Source organism: Leucopleurus acutus (assembly GCF_964270905.1).
Source record: "Leucopleurus acutus genome assembly, chromosome: 3".
NCBI lineage: Eukaryota > Metazoa > Chordata > Mammalia > Artiodactyla > Delphinidae > Leucopleurus > Leucopleurus acutus.
Window position 1 is genome coordinate 171,118,177 of NC_139145.1, and position 19,053 is coordinate 171,137,229.

Genomic DNA, 19,053 nt, shown 5'->3' on the forward strand with positions numbered 1-19,053 from the left:
TCAGCTGTACAATGAAGGCATCAGGATGGATCGTCTCTTAGTCCTCTTAGAAATCTTAAAACATAATGATTCTTCAAATCTCTGACCTCTCTTTGGATCCTTCTGGATTGCTTCTGAGAGCTCCACAGAGAATGTTGGAGAACAATTTGGTTTCCAAAAATTCACCTACATATTCAGACAGTGATGGTTAGAATGGATTCAAGCAAACGTGACTAGGGTCTTCCCTGTCCTTTAAAGGGCCATCTGGAATACTCATCTTATACTTCTCAGATAATTTTGATTTTTTCAGAGTCTGTTGGGATCTAGAACACCCAAAATTTCTGCTCCCGGGACTCACGTTCACCTATTAACCCACCAGAAACACATCCTAGGCAATGTGTTGGCCAATCCAAACTAGCAAACCTGGATCCAAACCCAGATCTTCTCACTCCAAACCCCATGTCCCTTCTTCTGTTGCCTCTCACCAGCTGGTGGTGTGAGCTTTAAAAAGTCCCTTGGGTTTTAGTTTCTTCATCTCTAAAATTAGAACTTAAACTAGGTGACTACTAAGGCATTCCAGCTTTAAGATCCATGCTAGCAAGTAAGGCTACTGGTTTCATATATCATTTGAGGAGTGTGGCTATAAAGAAGCAAGGGAGATCCGTGGGTAGCAGAAACGTACATCTGAGAACAGACCACACCCCCATTTTGACATGATGGAAGAGTTCTGTTTCACTTGGGTTCAAATTGTCACACTTTGCTTTGTGTCCTCATTAGGGATGTCTGAGAAATTTCAGCTTCATCATGACCTAAGAAGTCCAGGCCAATTTTCAGTCCAATTTTCATTCCACTGGTTTTGTTGGCTTCCACAGAAATATCTCATTGGATTCCCTAGTTCCTCAAGCTTAAGGGATTTTGACATGGTTGCAGGATATGCTGTATTTTTTTCTAAGGATCAAACACTCCTCCAACTCTCAGGCAGACCATCCCATCCCCAGGAATTTATTTCCTAGCAAAAACTTCAATAACAACAGCAAACACAAATAATCCTCATAACCTCATCCACCTCCCTTCCCCAAAGTAGAATTATCGTCTGAAGACATTCAGTGGAATGTCTGGGGAGAACTCAGACAGCTAGCTGTGGGACCTGGTTTCTCAAGCAACGTCCTTCCTTTCTTGCATTTAGGGCCCTAAAACAAAACAGTTACTCCCCGCCATCCCCAGACAAGCCAAGTGAAAGAGCTCCACCTACACATATAGAGCCCATAGGCAGCTGAGCTTTTGCTCTGCACTTCATTAGGAACAGGTAAGCAGGGACCAACAAAGGAGAAAAGTGCTCTCAGTGACTACAAAGCCCTGCCAGTGTTACAAGCTGTACAAACAGGAAAAGAAAGAAAAAGGACAAGAAATAGACCGAAGCAAATGGAGCTAATACAGGGAACAAGAGAACACGTTTTTGTGTGTGAAAAGACACCCCACGCACACTATTTTGTATTCTCAGAAATTCAACATGTACTGCTTATGCTAAACAGAAAGGGAGCTATCAGGGAATAAGAGAAAACTGTTGAAATAAACGCTAATTGCTGAAATTAAAAAAAAAATCAGTGAAAGGTTAGAAGATGAAATAGAGAAAATCTTCCAGACAAGAGAATAATGGCAAAAGATGTATAGGAGAAAAAACAAAAGACCTGGAGAAAAAAATGTATGAGGTCCAATACCTGATTAATAGGAGTCAATTAAAGAAAACAGAGTGGAAGGAATTATATAAAACAGAGATTGAGGACTTTCCAGAATTAAAAGACAAAAGTGTTCAGATTGAAACAGTCCACTGAGTTCTCAGTGCCGTGAATGAGACCCAGGTCCAGACCCATTCCTGGGAGGATTTCGGAAAACCAAGGATGCAGAAAGTCTCTTCCTGGAAATAAGAATCGGTCCGAAATAAGATCTAATGAAATAAGATCTCTTGTTATCTATAGTGGATGCTACAAGAGGATGGAGTGGTTTTTCAAGTTCTAAAGAAAAGTGACTTTGAACCAAGATTTCTCTACCCCGCCAATCTATCAAAATATAAAGTATGAAAGCAGGATGAAAACATTTCAGATGTGTGAAGATTCGGAAATTGTATCTACCAGCGTTCTCTCATCAAAAGTTACTGAAGTTTGTATTTGGGGCTTCCCTGGTGGTGCAGTGGTTGGGAGTCCACCTGCCAATGCAGGGGACACGGGTTCGAGCCCTGGTCCGGGAAGATCCCACATGCCACGGAGCAACTAAGCCTGTGTGCCACACCTACTAAGCCTGCACTCTAGAGCCTGCGAGTCACAGCTACTGAGTCCGCGTGCCACGACTACTGAAGCCCGCGTGCCCTAGAGCCTGTACTCCACAACAAGAGAAGCCACCTCAATGAGAAGCCCACGCACCGCAACGAAGAGTAGCCCCCACTTGCTGAAACTAGAGAAAGCCTGCGTGCAGCAAAGAAGACCCAATGCAGCCAAAAACAACAACAAAAAACAACACACAAAAAAGTTACTGAAGTTTGTACTTGAGCAAGGCAGAAAAGAGGACGATGGGGGTCCAGGAGATAGTGAGTCCCACGCAATAGGAGAGAAGTTCTCAGACAACAGTGCTGTGGCCTGGAAAGTGGATCCAGCCTAGGAGGGTGAGGGTGGGAAGCTCCTAGAGGTCATTTCCAGGGGAAGGAGGACTTGACTGAATAGAGCAGGTAGTGGAGAGGTTGCAGGGGGAAAGGATGTGAAGAAGGCAAATTCTTTTTTTTTTTTTTTGCGGTACGCGGGCTTCTCACTGTTGTGGCCTCTCCTTTTGCGGAGCACAGGCTCCGGACGCGCAGGCTCAGCGGCCATGGCTCACAGGCCCAGCCGCTCCATGGCACGTGGGATCCTCCCGGACCAGGGCACGAACCCGCGTCCCCTGCATCGGCAGGCGGACTCCTAACCACTGCGCCACCAGGGAAGCCAGAAGAAGGCAAATTCTTAAAAGACATTAGAAACTCCAGGAACAACAATAAATAGTATAATAAAAGAAATGAAATCAAAGCAGGCTCTCTGGCCATGCATGAACATACTTTCATAGTCTGAGGAAGATACCACTGTTGGCTGCCTTGTGATATTCAGAACTAACCCTACAGGTGATGCATAGAAGAACTCGTTGGGTAGGGGGCTAGTAGCTTATACATTTGAGGGTGGGGATGTGTGGTTTACACCTGATGGAGTTAAGAGATGAGAGGGCACCGCTCAAAGTTACTTAGGAACCAACTGGAAAAGTAAAAATAGTGATGTACTTGTTGGGAGCAGGGGTAAAGCTAAGCCCTCATATGTCAAAGCGTGAAATCAATATCGAATTCATAAATTGACAGATTGAGTAATGCCAATATGAGCACATTATGTAGAGATAGGGCAGTAGCCACAGGAAGAGGAAACAGCAGGGAGGGGAGGGGATTTGGGAAGCAAGGGCCAGGGACAGCTGCTCTCTGTAAGTCCTCCTGTACGTTTTGAGTTTTTTATTCATGTGGTATATTACTGGATAGAAGTTGGACAAGGTATAGAATAACTTAAAAAAACGCAAAGGGACTTTCACCAGGTTGCCTCAGGCTGGGTAGGGAGCAGATGTGGAATCCCCTGCTCTGTACTGGAGATTCTGTTCTGGTCTGAGTTCTGGGTTCCGAATTCCAAGCCCTTGCTGTCTCTACACTCCCCCACCCCCGGAAATTCCCTGCTTTTCCTCCCTCCCTCCCCAGAAAGGTTGCAGGCTGCCCTCAGTTTTGCAAGAGACCATTAATTCCCTGCTTTGATTTCCAGATGTCCCAGGGGCCGATCAATTGGTTCATCACTCTTGCTGTTGAGTGAAGAAAAAACTTTAAAGAAATGTTATTTCTCACCAGAAGTTTATGGCTTACCCTACTCTGAACACGCCCATCAACATACACAGCTGCACGCATTACAGGCACACTCACACACACTCACACGTGCCGGAGCATCCCCGGGTCCCCCAGGACATGACCTGAGGGGACTTTTCAGAGCAATGTCTAACTTATGTCGGAGGAAGCTGACCGGGAGCTGGGGGTCCCCTGGGGCACCTGCAGCAGTAATTAATCAGCTGTGAGTCTTACCACCTCAGCACTCCCAGAGAGGTTCTGGAAATCTGTGGAGAAGACACTGTTTCTACCCAGAGGGATCCCATAAAGAAAGAGCCCATTACAGAGAAAAGAGAATATAAGAGTGAGACCAAGGAGCTGCACCAAGAATTAATAAAAGAAAAAATGAATTTCTAAAATTAATTACAGTAACATATGTAAAAATGCCTGCCATGGAGTGGTTCCTTAATGCTTGTTAGCATAAAAAAAATTCCTGTCACCAATTTCACATCTAGAAATAGGACGAAGCTCTCAGAAGTGTTAATTCACCCTCTCAAGGAGCGAGAATTCATATGCTATTTGGAATATATGGAATTTCAAATCCAGAAATTATTATAGAAGGATAAAATATATACATGGGATAAAATATATACCTTAGAATAGTGGTTTATGTGTTAAGTACAAAAGTCCTTTGATAATTGAGTGGCTGGGTGTTTTTTTAGTTTAATTTACTCCTCTGATTATGCAAAAAAGTTATTTATGCTTTTAATCAGAACCAAAGCTGGATAATTTCTGCTGTAATTATGCTTGTGAAATATAATATACTCAGATCAACAGACTGGAGATTAGCATGAAAGAGTGAAGGCTGAGAAAACATAGCTCTTGGGGTGATGATGTTCTGGCTATGGCTATATATACATAATTCAGCATAGCAGACACCACAAATAGACCCATAACACTATTTGTCTGACAGTTTCTTAGCAATTTTACACGGCTAACAAATCATTAGACCCTAATCTAAGATTTGGAAAAAGTATGGTATTGAAATGGACCAACACCCAACTCTTAACTACTAGGGTGACTACCACTGCACATGTAAAAGCCGTTAAGGGGATGTGATGTCATAAGTGAGGAGGGGACGCGGTGACCCAGCCTTAGCATCTTGGGCACATTTCAAGTCCCAGGCATGGGAGGCAGGCAGTGGAGGATAACGATGGGTGGGGGAAGCTTGGACAAGTCATCTCCTGCTGTGTGGCAAAGAATGATTTCAGGTGATGAGAATGAGTTTTAAGTAATGGGAGTAAATTTGTATAATACAAAAAAAAATGTAGTAAGCATTTGAACCCAAGCAAATTCTGCACTGGGTCACAGCCTTGCTCTTCTTGCAAATGGGTAAGTCAGTTCAGAACCTCACCTTGCCTGAGTTCATAAATCTGATTGTTGTTGATGCCACATTAGATGCCCCCAAAGTCGTAGAGAGACATTCCAAGTTGAGTGTTTCAGTGTGAAATTCCTGTGGCTTGTGGAATTTTAAAATACTTTCTGGAGACCTTACTTTGTAGAATCTCAGGTGCGGTAACAGGAACAGGGATGTTTGTGTCTCAGGGTCAGCAGGGAACGAACTCAGGACAGACTCTGGACTGTCCTCTATGATTTTGATGTGTGTTTGTTTCCTATTGCCTCCATAACAAATTACCACAAATGTGGTGGTTTAATACAACAGAAATGTATTTTCTCACAGTTCTGGAAGCTATAAGTCTAAAATCAAGGTGTCTGAAGGGTCTAGAAAAGGACCCTCCCTTGTCACTTCCAGCTCCTGGAGGCTCCAAGGGCTGTTTGTCCTGTGGCCACATCTCTCCAATCTCTGCCTCCATCTTTACAGGGCCTCCTTACCTGTGGGTCTCTCTCCCCTTCTGTCTTTTGTAAGGGTACTTGTCATTGAATTTAGGGTCCACCCAGAAGGATCTCTTCACCTCCAAATCCTTAATTTAATTATATCTGCAAAGACTTTTTTCCCCAAATTAGGTCACATTCACAGATTCCAGGAGTTAGACCAGTGGACATGTCTTTTGGGGGCCACAGTTCTACCCACTACAAAGATTTTCCAAGTGAAACAGGAAACCCGTGCGGTAGAATCTCTTCCCCAGCGGCTCCGCCCATGCCTGGCGGCACTGCATGTTTTAGGAGTTAACCTCTGGAGCGTTGAGCTCCAATGGCCACACAGCCTCAGGCAAGCTACTCAGCCTCCCTCTGCCTCTGTCCTCTACCTGACAAGTAGAGAGAACAATAACACCTATATCCTATATCGTAAGGTTGTCCTGAGGATTAAAGGAATTAAAAGGTGCGAAGTGATTACAAGCAGCCTGACCCATGCTGGCCCTACAGAGTGCTGGGTTCATTTTCAACCACCCAGGATGTGAGCCTTTGCTGTGTACGATGTGCATAGTTCAACCCACAGCAAGATGGTTCAGGACCTGGCAAACTGCATCACCCTCCGGCAGGTCGCTGCTCACATGCCACGCGATGTTGGAGGAGACTCCCTACCTGCCCCTAGCAAGTCTCACTTTCCCCTCCGGTGGGTGTGTTTCCACCCTGATCTTCCCTGTGGTCCCCTGTCCCTGTGTCCAGCTCCTTCCTGAGACAGTGCCCTGTCTTGCTTCTCCTGTCCCTCCCACCCCTGCATCACCTTGAACCTCTCAAGGTTCCTTCTCTCCTCTGCTTGTCGGGTCTCTTTCCACCCTCCACTGTGAACTGCAGACCCCCAGGTTCCTGCCCTGAGCCCTTCAGTTCTTACTGCACGCTCTCGCCCTTAACCATCTCACCCCGTACATGGCATTCATGGCTTGTGATCCTGGGTCTCCTGAATCCCTCTCACAGTGACCTTGTCACAGCCTTGACACCAAGCACAGGGGCATCTTCTCAACTGTCTGATGGGCATTTCCATTTGGAACCCCACAAGCAGCTCAACCTCAACATGGCTAGACCAACACCGTGCTCCCTTGATTCCTTCCTCGGGAACCTTCCTTAGTGTTTCCTCCTTGCCCTCCCGCCAGAGCTATAGAGCCACACGTGGCTCTTCCCTAGTTCTCTTGTTCAGCCGACTCCACCCCATGAGTCCTCACAGCCACTCCCCACCTCTCCGGTCAGACTCTTCCTCTCACACGGACTCGTGCAGATGCTGGGGACCGCTGAGCACCGCAGATGAGCCCACATTCACCCCAGTCTCATCCTCAGAGGCTCCCATTGGGTGCAGGTAAAGGTCTCTGTGGACTGGACTTGCCCCTCACAGCACTCACTTCCTGAGACCCTGTGCTCCTGCTGGACAGGGCCACCCCTGGGGTGGCCCCGGACCTGTGTCAGCATTCCATTTTTCTGGCTTCATAAAGGACTGTGGTCATGATGCTTAAGTGTATGTGTCAACTTGACTGGGCAAAGGGACACCCAGGTAGCTCGCAAAACATGATTTTTGGGCATATCTGTGACTGTTTCCAGGAGAGAGTAGTATTTGAACTGGTAGACCAAGCAAAGAACACCATCCTACCTGCTGAGGGACTGACTGGAACAAAAAGGCAGAGAAAGGGCAAATTTGCTCTCTGCTTGAGCTGAGACATCCATGTCCTGCCCTTGGACATCAGCACTTCTGACTCTTGGGCCTTTGCACTCAGACCAGGACTTAGGCTTTTGGCTCCTCTGGTTTTCAGGCCTCAGACTGGTACCCAATTACACTGCTGGCTGGGCTTGCGGACAACAGAACATGGGACTGCTCAGCTTCCATAATCACGTGACCCAGTTCCTTACAATAAACCTCTTTCTATATATCTATACATGTCCTATCGGTCCTGTTTCTCTGGAGAACCCTGACTAATTGACCACCTCAATTAGTGAACCGGGGTTCACTGCCTGATGGATGTGCAGGTGGGTCTCTGGCTGTTCCCCTTACCCAGCCCTGACTACAGGTAAGATTCCACACGCTCTTTCCTTCCAGCGAGAGCTTGAACAAAGGTTCCCTCTGCTTGGGGCAAGTAATCTGTGGGAGTCAGGGTACAGCGTTGGCTCTGCCAAGGCCCTTAGATTCCAGCCACATGTCACCACCCATCCCCAGCATCCCTTGGGGCACACACTTAATAAACAGGAATTGACGAGAGTGATCCCGCAGGTGCCCTCTGCCAACAGCCTGCTGGAGTGAGTCATCCTGGCCAGTCTTTGTGCTGGGCTGAGGCTACAGAGTAACCTTTTTGTTAGTGTTGGAAGAGCTGCTGTCCCTAGGGAGGGTCTGGGTGGAGGGGACAGAACATCCTTGTTTGGGTGTGCTCATTTGACTGCCGTTGGGATTTGATGTCCAGGGGAAGTCTCAGAAGCAGCGTTTCAATAGCTAAAGTATTGGGTTTTCAGGTAAACTAATACTCGAGGAGTTATTTACCTATTCAGTCATCCATTCAATAAACATTTGTTGAGAATCTTCACTGTGCTAATCACCAAAGAACAAAAAAAATGACAGTCTATCCTTGAGTGCTCACAGAGGGATAACTAAACAGCTGCCTATACTAGAATATGATATGTTCTACAATAATAGTTACAGATATGAGTGCTTAACTTGGACCAGACACTGTGTTAAGCTCTGTACTTGTATAATCTTTTTTTATTACTCCCAAGAACCCTACAAGAAAGAGCCTATTATTCCCCTTATCCTATAAGAAATAGAGAAAACTAAGGCCCAGAGAGACTGAGTTGCCCAATATCACACACGTGGCAAATGGTGGAGCCTGATTCAAACCCACATGTATTAGTTAGCACAAAGCTAAGGTGCTGTAACAATGAGCCCCCAAATTTCTTAACAATAGCTAACAATTACAGAGGGATATGATATTCTAAGTGTTTTACATTCTTACTTCATTTGCTTCTCGCAACAACCTGAGGTTGTGTGCTCTTCATCTCCCCAGGGAAGCGTTGAGAACTGAGGCACGAGGACATAAAGAGACTTGCTCAAGGTCATACAGCTATTGAGTGGCAGAGCTGGAATTTGAACTCACAAAGTGACCCTCCAGGTCATTGCCATAACCACCATGCCACACTATACTAACTGTCCTAAAAATGTTGACTTTTTCCCCCTCTCAACAGTTCTGAGTTAAGTAGTCCATGTTGGTGGGGTAAGTCTGCTCCACTGGGCATTTCAAGACTCATATTGCTTCCAAGTCATTGCTTCTCCATCCCCAAGGATTCCAGTGTCTGATACAGTATACACTGCTGACAAGGCTATTTTACAATTAAAAGTTTGGTTCCTCAGTTGTCTTAGCCACATGTTAAGTGTCCAGTGGCTACCATCTTGGACAGCACAGATCTAGAACATTTCCATCAACTCAGAAAGGTCTACTGGACAGTCGTTGCCTTGTCTAGGTCCAGCCAGAGAGATGAGGGAAGCGGTCATGGAGAAGACCCACCAGATGTGTTAAGTCCCAGACCCAGATCCGGCAACATCACTTCTGCTCAAACTTCTTAGTGTCAAGGCCAGAGGTAACTTCAAGCAAGCCTAGGAAATGTGGACCAGCCGGGCAGCTATGGGCCTGGCTTCACTTCCATTTCTTTGGAAGAAGGAAGACTGGGTTTTATTGGGATTCAAGCAGTATCCACCACACTCACCTGTCTGAAGGTGGAGTCTGTGCTTCTAGCCTCTAGTGGATCCACTACCTTTACAGGAGGGAACAGGTCCTAGATGTGCCAGAGCTCTGACCAGGGAGTTATAATTTTGCCTGAAGCAGTGAGTGAAAACTTCACTGAAATGGACAAGTGAGTTCCCCAAGCATGGGACAAAAGTGTGAAAGGGGACTTCCAAGCAGAAGGAGGAAACCAACAAAGGCAAGGAGGCAGGGAGAGCAAGGGTCCAGCCAGTCCCTGGGGTGCTGGTCAGTGGGAGACAAGGACTCGGAGTTCATTCTGAGGACTGGAAACTCTCAAAGAGGAGACGAGGGCTGCAGCCTAACTTCCCAGAGGATGAGAATTTTCAGGCTACACATTCTACTCCTCTGAGGGTCTCATGCCCTCTCCCAGGGTCACATGCACCTGCTCCCCACTCCCTCCTGCTCCCCCACAGAATTTGGGTAATGTAATAGAGCCAGTACGAGGGGCATGTGGATGGCGTACTTACAGAGAGTAAGGTTTAAAAATCCCTGCTGTAAATGGTTAAGAATCTGCCTGCCAATGCAGGGGGACATGGGTTCGAGCCCTGGTCAGGAAAGATGCCACATGTCACGGAGCAACTAAGCCCATGCACCACAATTACTGAGCCTGCACTCTAGAGCCCGCGAACCACAACTACTGAGCCCATGTGCCAAAACTACTGAAGCCCACATGCCTAGAGCCTGTGCTTCGCAACAGGAGAGACCACCGCAACGAGAAGCCCACGCACCGCAACGAAGACCCAAGGCAGCCACAAATTAAAAAAAAAATTAATTAATCAATTAATAAATAAATAAAATGAGTGAGTAAAAAAAAAAAAAAAAATCCCTGCTGTAGAAAATGGAAGCTGCCAGAAGATTTTAGGATGAAGAACGACATAATCAATACATTTTTGCAAGAGTTAGTTTATGGTACAAGAAGAAAAGCTTGACTGTGCGTGCTCGGTATAAGCTGATAGAAGGGGACCACATTTGTCAAACGCCTTTCACATTCCAGGTGCCATGCTAGATGTTTCACCAATTGATAGATATTACCTTGATTCCAGGAGGAGAAAACTAATGACTAAGGTCATTCTTAAAGTCATGTAGCAAGGAAGTACTGGGCTTTGTCCCTTCCTGGTCACACCTGAGCTCTGTTTTTAGACAGTCAGGAGGACTTAAGGAATACCATTTGGGACCATTAAGGGCCCAGTGTGATGATGAGTCATTTGATGGAAAGTGTGATGGTGTCGGTCTCAAATCTTGTCACTTATGAATTACGCAGAACACAAGGAGCATTTTGGTTTTTTTTTTACATCTTTACTGGAGTATAATTGCTTTACATTGTTGGTTGGCTGTGTTAGTATTGTTTATATTTTAAATACACTCAACTTTTTTTGGCTTAACAAGTTCAGTGAAGCCAGTGTTTCTTGTTGAGGAAGCAAAAGTCTTCTCATGTGTTTGCTGCGGTAAGAAGATAGGGCTTTGGAGCCTGAGGGACCCAGGATTTACTCTCACTTCTGCACCAACCGATTGTGTAGCCTTGGTAAGGCACTTACCCTTTCAAGCTTCAATGTCCTCATTGAAATTGAGGAGCAACCATACCTAGCCTGGAGGGTTGTTTCGACAATTACATTGAATATGTAAAATATCTAGTGCAATGCTTGGCTCTGAGCAGGCTGTCAGTAAACAGCCATTATTATGATTATGGTTATGATTGTTGTTTGACCTGATGTGGTGCCCATGAAAATACACCCCTCAGATCTCCAACTGCAGTGGCCAGAGTTGACAAGGAGCCCCAGTGCTCTACTCTGAAATTTATTACAGTTTCTGCTCCCATGGTCTGCTTCTAGCCAATGACTGGGTAAGGCAGGAATACTAAGTCATGTTCATCCAGAGAGACCTGGGACTCTGCTGATGAGGGATTTGGGTTCGAGGACTCTGTAGTGGTCTTACCAAACTCTCCTTTGAACTGCACTACAGTCTAAGATGCTTCTAGCCTGCCTGCCCACCCGTCTTCCTCCCTCCCCCACTTCCTTCCTCCCTCCCTTCCCCCCTTCTCGACCACCTCTTCCCTCCCTCCCTGCTTCCTCCTTTCTCTCCTTTTCTTGGGATCAGACCTGCATCTTGGTCTTGATTCTCCTGGCCTTTTCTGGTTACTTCCCCGTTTTATTTCACCAATGTTTCCTTAAAAAAATGTCTTATATGTTCAATCCCGTCTTGGGATCTGCTTCTCACAGACCAGGACTAGCACACCTAAAGCCATTTTCTAGAAGGTTAAGGAGGTTGACACTAGTTCTAGTGTCCATTGTAACTGAAATTGTATAGACCTTGGTCATGGCCCCTCTTAGCTTCCATCTTCCATACTGAGAGTTTTGATATATTTTTATTTAGTCTTCTGACACAAGCTGCTTCATATTTATTTCAGGTGTTCTTTGCTGGACAGCATCCTGGTGCTCTTTCTTGACCAGAACCAGAGGCAGGTGTCCCCAGTCCATGTGCACCATGATTTTCTGCAAGGTAAGGCTTTGCTTTCTGGATCATCACAATTGGAAGAGCATACTTGAGCACAGTGCATTTCTCTTTGGAGTGTTTAAGACAAACTTAGACTTCTACTGAATGTCATCAATTTTTACACAGGACTGTGAGATATCAGGACTTCAGCAATGTACTGAAGGAGCTAGTAAGGTGAAAATTGGTATGAAGTCTAAAAAGTTTATATTTCTGTGTATGTGTGTATCTCACCTTTTCCCTCTTTCTATAGTGCTACCCTGTCCTCTCTTGAATTTGTGACAAACTTTTCATAAAAACTTAATAGTGAATGTCAACTGCATGCTTCCATTCCCTGATTGGCTCACATGGCAATCTGTAGGCTATAGGAATGTAATCTTGTCATAGGTTCATTACACAGAATTTCAGGTAGAACCACAGATGTTTCATGTCAAAGGAAATGGAAGAGAGATGTTACTGTTTCTCAATATTTATTAGTGTAAAAACAAGATACAATTTATATTTTTTTACGGCACAAGTCATGCACGCTCACTGACATGTGAACCTAATAGAATGAATGGTAAATCTGATTTATTTGAACATTCATGTGTCAATGTGGCACTTGGGGAAAAGTGATATCAGCCTCCTCTACCAGTTGGAATTATTCTGCTTCTCAATTCTGTATTTAGGGAAGCTTTTTTGGTTTACATTTGACTATGTATGGTGCAAATTATAGTGCAAATTATAGTGCAAATTATAGTGCATTGACTATGTATGGTGCAAATTCCTCTTAGGGTTATGAAGCATAAATGAAATACTCTTTATAAAATGCTCAGTAAAATGCTAGCAATTGGCATCAGTACGATCATGACCATTATCATCATCATCATCATCAAAGCAACAGAGTTGCAAACCTTCCCTTCTGCTAGAATTGCTAATGTGTGGAAAATCCACAAAGGAAGCAGCAGAAACCAGCTGCTTTGTCCTCTTGGTAGGATAGCTGCATTTTTAAAAACCTAAGCTGAATCTGGTTCTCAGAATAAATGAAAATGAATGGCAAAAAATGTTCCAAATGGCATCACTAAGGGCCATGAGTGCTGATCGAGCAACAATAATTCGAATGAATAAAAAGAAAGAAAGAAAGAAAAAAAATGCCTCCAGATTCCAAGGTCACAAAGCATTAGAAGCCTGGAAATTTCCCAGGGGCAGATCACCTTGACCTCAGAGGGAAACCAAAGCGACACCCTCTACCTCTACCGTAAGCAGAGCCCTGCAGGCTTTCTGCATGCAGCCTCCTACCAGGTACACCTGACTTACTGGGATTTTCCAGCCTAATTCCATTTACATTTGGAGCGTTGGGTGTTTAAATCTTAAAACATGTCTTACAAACAAATAAACAATATTTACCATGCGCAGTAAAGGGAAAGCAGCCACAATTTAGCTGTTTCAAGGGGAAAAGGGAGAACCTGCATAAAGGTCTCAGTGGGTTTGAATAGCTTTTGGTTTCATCAGAGAACAATAGTCAATGGAACAATAAGTTAGGACAACTTGGAGATGAGTGATTTAGAGAGACTTTCAAACTGTGGTGCACTCAGTGGATCTCAATGGCCCTACTTGGGATGGTTTCAAACGTCAGACTTGAAAACCTCCCATTTCTGTTCTCACTTTAGCCAATGCAAATAGGAGGAGAGAGGAAAGAGAATATTTATGGGAACAATAATTGGAGCTGATGACTAATCACAGATCACAAAAATGTAGGGTATGATACCATAATTATACTCATTATGACCTGGCCTGAACTAAATGTCCTGCAGTCACAATACAGAGAGCAAGGGCTGGCATTCCTGAACAGAAGAGGCAGGTGTTACAGCTTGAATTGTGTCCCCTCCAAAAAGATACGCTGGAATCCTGACTCCCAGTACCTAAGAATGTGACTGTATTTGGAAATAAAGTCTTTGCAGATGCAATCAAGTTAAAATGAAGTCATTTAGGGTGGGCCCCAATCCGATACGACTGATGTCCTTATAAAAAGAGTAAATTTGGATAGAGACATGCACACAGGGAGAACACCATGTGAACATGAAGGCAGAGAGCAGGGTGGTGCAATTACAAGCCAAGGAACACCAAGGATTGCCAGCAAACCACCAGAAGCCAGGAGAGAGGCATGGAACAGATTCTCCCGCCCAGCCTCAGAAGGAACCAGCCCAGCTTACACCTTGGTCTCAGACTTTTGGCCTCCAGGACCGTGAGAGAGTACATTTCTATTGTGTAAGCCCCCCAGTCTGTGATACTGTGTTGCAGCAGCCCTAGGGAACTGATACAACAGGTAACATGATCCCAGAGCCAGGGTGACTATTATGAGGCAGGGCAAAAGCAGCAGTGCAGAACATCTCCATGGAACCTTTTCTATGGCCACAGCGGCTCTTAGGAACTGGCCCTATCATGGGCTACAGACACAAGTACAGGACACAGCAGAAATAACTCGCTAAGTGCTGGAGAAAACCAAGGGAGGGTAGCACAGATGGGGCCATAAGTCAAAACTGCAGAAGCACCCATTTCTCTTAATTATTTGGAAAGCAAGTTGCTGCCAGGGTCTACCCGACAGAAAAGAATGGCTTCCTGGGGAGTTACATCCATGGTGGAAAAACAGGCATTTGGTTTCTTTCTACCACTTTCTTTTGTGGTTTTCTTTTCTTTCTTTTGTTTTCCTGTGACCTTCAAATAATCAAAAACTGTTTATTGAGTTAGTTTGAACTAAGTTGGGACTCTGGGGGATGTGTAAGTTTGGATTCCTCTCCTCAGAATTCCTAAAATATAGCTGGAAGCTAAGGTATAAGATATGAGCAGGAAGGACATAGAGGTTCAATGTCAAAAAAGGCAGACACTAGTGAGGACATGAGTAACAGCCCAGTGCCGCTCCCATGGCTGTTTCTACACCGGCCGGCGCTCCAATGAAGTACTGAAGAGTTGGGGTGATAGGGAAGATTCTGGCGTGTTCTTGACTTTAATGAGATTGTTTCCAAAGTTCTATCATTTAGTCAAATGCCCTCTGTAAGTTTATAGTATGTATCCTTTATTAGGATCAGGAAGTTTCTATTCGTTTACTCAGAAGTTCCTTTGTTAAAAAAAAAAACCACGAATCAAGTAGAATTTTATCAAGTGTCTATTTTAAAAATCTGAGATATTTCTCTGCTTTAATTCTTAATGGACTTAGATACATGAAAGATTTTATGATATTCACCATTCTTGCAGTCCTAGGAGAAGCCCAATAGATCATTATTATTATTATTTTTTTCAGTGTGATGTTTGACAGGTTGTGTTTTTCAAAAATGGCTTCAAAAGGTCTCACCTGTTCTTTCACCTGTTCTTCCAACAAAGTGACTTCTTACTTCTTCCATTGACAGGTCAGGGTTATGTTCCCTTCTGGGAATCCATCTGTGCCATGGCTATGGTGCAAGTGATGCTATGGGACTTTGGAGGCAAGATTCTAGAAGGCTGTGCAACTTCTACCTGTTTCTCTTGAGCTACGTGCTCCTGGAACCCAGCCGCCACAAGGCAAGGATGCTCCCAAAGTCCGCAGAGACTCACGCAGAGGGGGACTGTGTTCTCTAGCTCACAGTCCAGCTGGGCTCCCAGCCGACATGCACCATCAATGTGATGGCCGTGTGAGTGAGCCATCTTGAAAGTAGATTCACTAGCCTCAGCCAGGCCACCCAGCCAAAGTGACATGGAGCGGGGGAAAGCTACGAACGCCACGCACAGCCCACGTTGCAGAGTTGCGAGCAAAATAGAGGAAAGCAGCTGTTTCAAGCCACTACGTTTCCACGAGGTTTGTTTATGTAGCAATTGATAGCTGATACGGGATAATTGATTCAATTTGCTGATATTTTATAATATTTGTGATTTTTACATCTACTTTCAGAAGGAAGATTGGCCTATATTTTCTTCCTCTTTTTTTTTTTTTTGGACTGTCCTTGTCTGCATTTCCTATTAAAGTTATATAATTCTTTAAAAATGAGCTGGGGGCTTCCCTGGTGGCGCAGTGGTTGAGAGTCTGCCTGCTGATGCAGGGGACACGGATTCTTCGTGCCCCGGTCCGGGAAGATCCCACGTGCCGCGGAGTGGCTGGTCCCGCGAGCCATGGCCACTGAGCCTGCGCGTCCGCAGCCTGTGCTCCGCAATGGGAGAGGCCACAACAGTGAGATGCCCGCGTACCGCAAAAACAAAACAAAACAAAACAAAACAAAAATGAGCTGGGATGTTGTTTCTTCGTTTTCTAGTCTCTGAAAATGTCTGCTTAAAATTGCAATTCTTTTTTCTTTAATGTTTCATTAAAAAAGAACAATCTAGCGTTAAAAGCAGTCACAGCTTGATGTCTTTTGTTTCTTTGAAAGAGATTTTTGTCTGCTGGCCAGTTTATTGAAAGGTTAGGATCTATTCTGATCCCCTATTATTTTTTAGGTTAACTTTTGGGAGTTTTCTAGAAAATTGTCCACATCCTTCAAGCTTTCAAAATATGAATACAAATTTCACTGTAATTGAATGATGTTTCCTCATTCATTTATAATATTGTTTATTTTCTCTCTGCCTTCTGATGGACTTGCTGAAGTATGTATCTTTACTCGTCTTTTCAACAGCCAGCTTTTCTTTACTGTTCATCTTTCTAGCTTCTAACGAAAGCAGAAAAAAAAATTAATGGAAGAGTTTTTGTTTTCATCAGTATCTCTCTTTACCTTTTCCACTCCTTTCTATATATTTTTTGTGCTTGTGATTTCTCTCTTGCTCCTTTTCATTAACTCTTTGGGTTGAAAACCCTAGCTTATTATTTCCAGGTTATTTTTCCTCAGAGTATCACCTTAGAAGCAAAGCAGAAGTTTGATAAGGAGTGCTTATCATTCAGTTCCAAATATGTTACAAATTCCTCTTTAACTAGTATGGCCATGTAATGTATCAACCAAATTGAGATACCTTTGATAGTGAGTGACAGGAAGTGCTACTAATAATTATATTGGGATGATGGACATCAATTGGGTCTTGCCCATACAAATTCAGATGTATATATATCCATGAATTATTTCAAAGAGTGTGTTTTGGTTTTCAGGTCTGTGTGTGTGTGTGTGTGTGTGTGTGTGTGTGTGTGTATGCATGTGTGTGTATGTAAAAAGCAAATAACTTCATTGATTTCTACTGTAATTATACCACTGAAGTCAGAAAATCCAGTCCATGTGACACAATTTGAAATTTGCTGAAACTTCCTTTGTAGTCTAGTGAATGGTCAAATTTTCATAAATATTCCATATGTGCTTGAAAATAATCTGTTCTTCAGGGTTCAGTGTTTCTCAGAGATCACATACATTAATCATATTATTCAACTCTTTCATATTCATTTATTTTGTACTCTCCTTGACATCATTTTCTGATAGAGGTGGTTCAAATCTCCTGTTATGATTATGGAGTTTGAATTTTTCCTCATAATTTGCCAACTTTTGTGCTAGATATTATAAGACAACGTTGTTAGTTGCTTATAGGTAAATATTAGTATAGCCTCTTGGTGGACTCTTTCCTTTATCATTAAAAAAGTCTTTTAACATTTTTATTAATTTTTAATTTCATATGTTTAATAATTTTTTTTTTGATTACCTGTCATATCTTTTTCTATCCTATTCCTTTATCTAAACCTTTCTGTATGTTTGTTTTAGGTGTGCTTTGGAAAAGCCACATAGCTGGATTAAGACAGCAGCAACAACAATAAAACAAAACAAAATATAATAAAACACTTCCAATCTGAGAGAATCTCTCTTTTAAACAAGTAGTGAAGTCTGTTTACATTCACTGTGATCACCAACGTATTTTTCTTTAATTCTTTTATCTCATTGTGTGCTTTTTATTTTTTCTGCTTGTTCTTTGCTTCACCTATTCTCTGTTTTTCTTGCCTTCTATTTAATTGATTGCATTGTCCTTATTCCCTTTCCCCTTTACTAGTTTGGAAATTATATTGTTCTACTAAAGAAATAAACTTAAATTTTTTAAATCAATACTAAATAAAGCCTAAGTACCATCAATATCTATCCCTTTTTATTCTTATGAAATTGAAAAGGACTAACTTCATATCCAGCCCTCTCCCCAATCATCATTTTTTTCCTTTTGTCTAGTATTTTATTGCCACCTCGTTTTAAAATTCCCCTGAAGTTAACTGCCGTTAAGTTGGGAGGGAGGTATTTTATCTAACATGCCTGTGTATTCAGAGCAGAACAGAGACTTTCCCCGTCACTTCAGCCCACCACATCAATTGGAGTTCCTGATTCAGTAAGTCTGACAAATCACGTACCTTCTCTGGGTTCCCATTTCCGGCTGCAGTTGGGAGAGGCTTTGGAGATCATCAAGAAAAGGGGCTTCCTCATTTTGCCTAAGACTCTAGGAACTGAAAAGGATGAATGATGGATACTATGATATTCAGTAGAAAAGGAAATTACTGTGGCTTGAGGGATCCAGGCAGGCTACTGCAGGAGCAAACGTCAGTTACTCCTAGAAGAATGGGCATAAACGTTTCTTAAGCACAAGAGTGGTCAAAATGGAATTTTAGTAAGATCAATGAACAGCAGTTTACAAAAAGCTCTGTGAAGTAGGGGAGGTTATTCTTCGCAGATAGGGAAACCCCATAGGGCACTGTTTTATTAGAGTTGGCACGAGGGGCCGAGGACCTGACCTAGGAAGGTGGCTGGAATTAGGGAAGCAAGAGCTGAAGGGACATGGTTAGAAGGAAGAGTTAGAGTTGGTGGGTGCTAATTACATACCAGAAGAAGGAAGTCGGGGTGCCAGAGCTGACCTCAAGGATTCCAACTGAGGGACAAGGAGACTGTCCTTATCGGGTCCTTCATGCAAACTTGAGGGTTTTCAGGTACGTGGGTATTTGTGAAGACGTTGCCTTATATGGCGCATGGAGGGCACCGAGACCTCTGGTGGGAGGTGGCAGCAGTTAGCACTAGAAGCCTCAGTTGTGACACTAGACCTAAGGTCACCGTATGTTGTTGTCCTTGCTGCTAATTCACCCCTTTGGGGATGGCA